We start from the raw sequence: 6,222 nt of genomic DNA, 5'->3' as shown, positions 1-6,222 counted from the left end.
GTGCCTGCGAAACTGCACAGGCACAAATACAGGCCACTTTCTAAAACACAGGACAAGGATTGCACCTTGAGTTGACAAAATGGCAATAAAGCCCTTGGCCTATAGTTTTGGCACTGTTGTCATTTTTCCAGTCTGCCAGACAATATAGTAATTATTGGTCCTATAGCTTAGTTGTGCTCAGTGTAATGCTTAGCGAATAACATACATGAACCACAGAGAATTCAGGTATCAGGCTTGTGCTGCTGCATATCTGATTCTGTGCAATCCCACCACAAAAGAGCTGCTTCTGTTACAGATGTTGATGGCTGGGAGGTCTCTTTTCTCATCTCCCAGTAGCAGGGCCAGCATAGCCAGGAACAAATGTTCTTTACTACATTCAAAGTCTTCACACATCCCCAGATTTGCTATTTGATCAGATAAACAGAAAGGCTAAACCCATATCGGCTCCTTAGCAGGTGGAATTTGCAGGGTTTATATTCACCCTGTGGGATTTTTTTGTTCTTGGATTTTATAAATGCTAAACTGCTCCATAATGCCTGACTCATAATGGACACTTCTGGCTGGGTTCTGATCATAATCTTGGGATCTCAGACCAGAACCCCGCAGTGTAAAAGCACACAGTCTTGCATTGCCCTGAGTTGCAGTCACTATCCTGATGCCAGGTGCAATCACAAAAACTCAAGAGATCTCTCCTGGTGGGAGAGGAGACTTTGGCGCACTCTGTGTGCAGAGCTATCAGCACATGTTGCAGCACATTGCAAATTGACAGAAATCACCAAAGTTTTCCCCCAAAGAAAACTCATTCCAGCAGGATTTTCTTGCTGAAGGAGGGAAGGAGGCTTTGTTGTTGAATTTCTTTTCTTGGGGTTTTAGTTGTGGTCAGAGGCTTTTGTGACTCTGAACTCACGCTCAGTCAAAGGTCAAAGAGAATGGGCTTCTCTTTAGCAATACCTGCCTCTTTCCCTCCCTCTCCCTTTTGCTGTGTTAGGCAAAGTATGTCACCCCATTTGACAACTTTGACACCCTGAGACTGCGTCAGCTGACAGCCAGACAGATGGTGCTATAGAATATTTCCCATGAATGAGCGCTAGTGGCTCCTGATCTTGCTGCTCCCTGGGGTCTGGCACTCCCTTCACATTGACTGGCAAATCAGATTATGTGCTGTTATTAATATAGCATGATCCAATGGCTGGAAGCCGAAGCTAGATAAATTTAGACTGGAAATAAGGCATAACCGTAGGGGTAATTAACCACTCAAACCATTTATGAAGGCTTGTGGTGGATTCTCCATCACTGACAATTTTTAAACCAAGGTTGGATGTTTTCCTTAAAGCTCTGCTCTAGGGATTATTTTGGGGACGTTCTCTGGCCTCTGTTACACAGGAGGTCAGACTAGACTATCACAATGGTCCCCTCTGGCCTGGGAATCTATAATCATGTTCAGACACATGCATTGGAGAGACAGCCTCAAGGAGAGGCTATCGAGTTTGATGAGTGTCTCGCACTAAATGCAAAGCAGCCTCCAGCAGACTGATAGGGCAGTCTCACCAGGGGGCTCAGGGTGAAGGATATGATTAGCACTGAACTTGGCCCTGATCTCACACCTGATCATCCACATTCTCCTGAGCTTCCCACTTCCTCAGGGAGCTGCCTTCCTTCTGGGCTGGCTGGCTCTCACCTCCTTTGGGCTTCCTGTGCATTAGTCCATCACACTGTGAAGAGAGCAAGACAGCCAAGTACTGAGCAGCCACCTAGCCTGAGAAGCTTCTTGTCAGGAAAGTGCTCCCTTACCCTGGCATTAATGGGGACAAGAGAAATCAGAGGGGGGGCCGGAGTTGCAGTAATGAGAAGAGGCAGCCTTGCAACAACCGGGCAGGTAAGGGTACCAAAGGGGCTTCCCGAGCTCTAAATATCAGTTTGGAAACATCCTTTCATCACATCTTCAATCTGGAATCGGGCACTCTCCACCTGTTGGACTGTCTCTCCCTCTCTCTTTTGGGAGCCATATGATGACACAAGGCCAGCCGTGCTGAGAGAGGTGGGGAAAATTCCTGCTAATTGGCCCAGTCTGTAAAGGGAGAAGGAGGGGGGGGTGGAGGCTATTTTGTCTCATAAAACAAAGCCACCTTTACACTTGCAAGAGTTTTCCATTCACAGCAGGGAGCCGTTGATTAAAGGCATTGTAATAGGGTCAGCTGGGACATGTGAGCCACATTCTTATAGGAGTATGCTGGCACTACCATATGGAAGAGATCATTGGCCCAGCTAGTCCTGTATCCCACCTCCAGCATCATACAGTACCTGCTGCTTTAGAAGAAGACGAAAACATCTTGATAAATTGGAGAATTGGTCTGACATCCACAAGATGAAATTCAGTAAAGACAAGTGCAAAGTACTGTACTTAGGAAGGAAAAATCAAAGGCACAACTACAAAATGGGGAATAATTCACTAGGCAGTAGTACTGCTGAAAAGGACCTGGGGATTACAGTGGATCGCAGAATATGAGTCAATAATGTGATGCAGCTGCAAAAACGTTCATTATCATTCTGGAGTGTATGTGTAAAGCCGACAGACCCCGGTCAATAACTGGTGTAGCATCCGTTAACCACCTAGTCTGTCTGTCACCCACAGGTGTAACCACAGCCTGTGTCTCAATCTTCAACCCTCTGTCAGAATACACAGAATATCTCTGATTAATGCACTAAGGTACTCTGAGCACAGAACCAGTGAATATAAATGGCAAAACCTCAAAATGAATAGGAGTCACATCCCATTTCTGCCCTAGCTTCTGCAACACACATTTCCTTCCTATGTGTATCACAGAAACAGAGTCTTCAAATTAACAATCGTATTCTTTTGTTTTCCCTTCACCTGCCTCAGATTAGTCACATGACCAAAGATTCTAATAGCCCTCTTAATTTCTGCAGTACTATCAACAGGGGACACATAACTGACCAGAATTGTCCTATAGGGATCTAACCCTAACTGTGTACGAGTTTCCATTATCTTAATAATATTAATATGGTGCACAAATTCAATAATGTTCAATAACACCACATTCTTTTATAACTAACTGCTGCAATATTCCTCAAAAGAATTCAGAGGTGAGCTCTGAGCAATCCTCAAGTCCCTGTCTGTTTGGGCACCAATCTGTAACCTTGTGTGGGCTAGAGTTCACTTCATTTCCCATCTCCAGTGCCTTAAAAAAACCCAACTCCCATAGAAAGTAGCTGGAGACTCAGAGTTCAGTCTCTAAGGATTTTCAGCAAGGATTGCACAGGGTCAACTTCCCCACATTCAAGTCCCAAAAGGAACTAAAGAAATGAATTGAATTAAATAACTTTATGAAATCTTATGATAAAGAAACAAATAATCTAATTTTTACAGCATGGAATGGCTATTTTATAATCCACAGACATTACCTTCACAGTTATACATAAACATAAATAAAGAAAACAAATTAAAATCTGAACAGTTCAGTCCCCACAGAAATACAGTGAGAAGAAACTGAAAGTTCCCAAAAGCTTAGTTTTTGTTCACCTAAGTCTCAGTTAGAGTCTTCGATCACCAGATCTATACAGTCTGCTGAGTCTAAAACAGTGGTCACCAACTGGTCATTCGTAATCGGCTGGTTGACCCTAGAGGATCTCCCAGTCGATCGCGATCTCCAGGGGCAGCACAGCGTGGCTGCAGCTAAGGCAGACTCCCTGCCTACCCCGGCCCCACACCGCTCCCAGAGGCAGCCACTGCAGCCCCATGGCCCCAGGGGCAGGGGTCTCCCTCCGCGCGCTGCTCCTTCCTGCAAGCACCACCCCTGCAGCTCCCATTGGCTGGGAGAGCTTCAGGGGTGGTCCCTGCAGAGAGGGGCGGCAGGGGCGCGTTGGTCCCTTCCAGGAGTGCTGCGGGGCTGGGGTAGATTGGGACCCTGCCGTAGCCTCGCTGTGTCCGCCGCCGACTGGGAGGTAAGTGCTGCCTGACAGGAGGCCGCACCCCAACCCCCGTCCTTGAGCCCCCTTCCAGATCCAGCACCCCATACCTCCTCCTGCACCCCAAGCCCCAGCCCTGATCCCTCTCCCAGAGACAGCACCCTGTACCCCCTCCTGCACCCCAACACTCTGCCCCAACCCTGACCCCCCTTCCAGAGCCAGCACGCAATACCCACTCCTGCACGGCAACCCCCTGCCCCAGCCCTGACCCCACTCCCAGAGCCAGCACCCTGTACCCCCTCCTACACCCCAACACTCTGCCCCAACCCTGACCCCTCTTCCAGAGCCAGCACGCAATACCCACTCCTGCACGCCAACCCCCTGCCCCAGCCCTGACCCCACTCCCAGAGCCAGCATCCTGTACCCCCTCCTGCACCCCAACACTCTGTCCCAGCCCGGAGCTCCCTCCTGCACCCAAACTCCCTCCTAAAGCTTGCACCCCTCACCCCCTCCTGCACCCCAGCCCCTTGCCCCAGGCTCAGCCCAGAGCCCCCTCTCACACTGAGCGAACCCCTCAGCTCCAGCCGAGAGCCCGCACCCCCTCCCAAACCCCTGCCCCAGCCCTGTGAAAGTGAGTGAGGGTGGGGGAGAGCCAGCGATCCGCGGGGGCGGGGGGGAGTGGAGTGAGTGGGGCAGGGCCTCGGGGAAGGGGCAGGGCCTCAGGGAGGGGACGGGGTAGATCCTGGGTTGCCCTTAGATTCAAAAAGTGATCTTGGGCGTAAAAAGGTTGGAGACCACTGATTAGAACAACATCTTCCCTCCACTTGCTTGTAGGCATCTTCAGTTGGAATCCAGGCAGACTCTTCCTCTGCTGAAATCACTGCTAGCCAGTCGGCTAACTGATTAATCAATCACTCAGTTAAGTGTATATATTTAAAGAAAACCCTGTTACAAGAAAATACAAAACTGAGAAGAGCAAAATAGAAATGACTCTTTCCTCATTACTACTTTTAAAGAAAAGTTGGTGAATCAGACTAGTTGAGACAATTTAACAAAAACAGTTTGGCTAAAATCCAAACAACATTCAAAGCATACAATTAAAATAGAAGTTATTTTTCCCTCCCAATTCCCTTTGCTATAATTAGCATTGCCCATGCTTCCCTGTTAGAGGGTTAACATTAACAATATCACTAATCTGGCCTTCTGCACAGCAGCTGCCCTGACTGCTTGACCTCATGGAGCCTGACCCCAGCAACACAGAACCTACTGGAGCAGACCCAAAACTACCACATCCAATTCCAGAAGCTTCTGGCTGTGGAGCGCTTAATCTGCCGAGCAACAATGACTCAGACCCTTGAGATGCCTTTGAGGAGCAGTGGGCGCTGTCTAGGGTTCTCTGCTCAGTGTCCCCGTCTGGTTCCTTTCGTTTGACCCTTTAACCGCATTCCTGTCCCTGTTATTTCATTAGTTGTCCCCTGTATTTATTTGGTTTCCAGGTCCTGTGGATCCCCTCTTAGGCTGTGGGGGGATCCTTTAGCAGTGCGTGGGCTTTGCCCGCCCACTTCCTGGATCCCAATAGGAGCAATGACTCAGACACAACTCACTCCTCCCTTCCTTGAATGGGTCTCCTAAAGAGATATCTCCTTATTAGGCACATGGGTTACGTATGAACAGGACTGTCGTGTGTAAGACATAGGAGGTAATTGTCCTGCTCTTCTTGGCATTGGTGAGGCCTCTGTTGGAGAACTGTGTCCAATTCTGACGGCCACAATTTAGGAAAAATGTGGCCAAACTGGAGAGAGTTCACAGGAGAGCAACAAAAATGATAAAAGACTTAAAAACCTGACCTCTGAGGAAAGGTTAAAAAACTGGGCATGCTTAATCTTGAGAAAAGAAAGTGAGAAGGGACCTGATAACGGTCTTCAGATATGTTAAGGGCTGGTATAAAGAGGACCGTGGTCACTTGTTATTCATGACTATTGAAGGTAGGACAAGAAGTAATGGGCTTATTCTGCAGCAAGGGAGATTTAGGTTAGATATTAGGAAAATCTTTCTAACAATAAGGATCATTAAGCTCTGAAATAGGCTTCCAAGGAAGGTTGTGGAATCTCCATCATTAGAGGTTTTTAAAAACAGATTGGACAAACACCAATCAGTGATGGTCTAGTTTTCCTTGGTCCTAGCACAGCGTGGTGGACTGGACTTCATGACTTCTCAAGGTCCTACATTTCTATGATTCTATGATTGAAGAATGCCAGGAAGAAACAAGGGGGGGTGGAGGGATAGCTCAGTGGT

This window comes from Lepidochelys olivacea (assembly GCF_965140295.1).
Source record: "Lepidochelys olivacea isolate rLepOli2 genome assembly, chromosome: 9".
Lineage (NCBI taxonomy): Eukaryota > Metazoa > Chordata > Testudines > Cheloniidae > Lepidochelys > Lepidochelys olivacea.
This window is presented reverse-complemented; position numbering follows the sequence as displayed.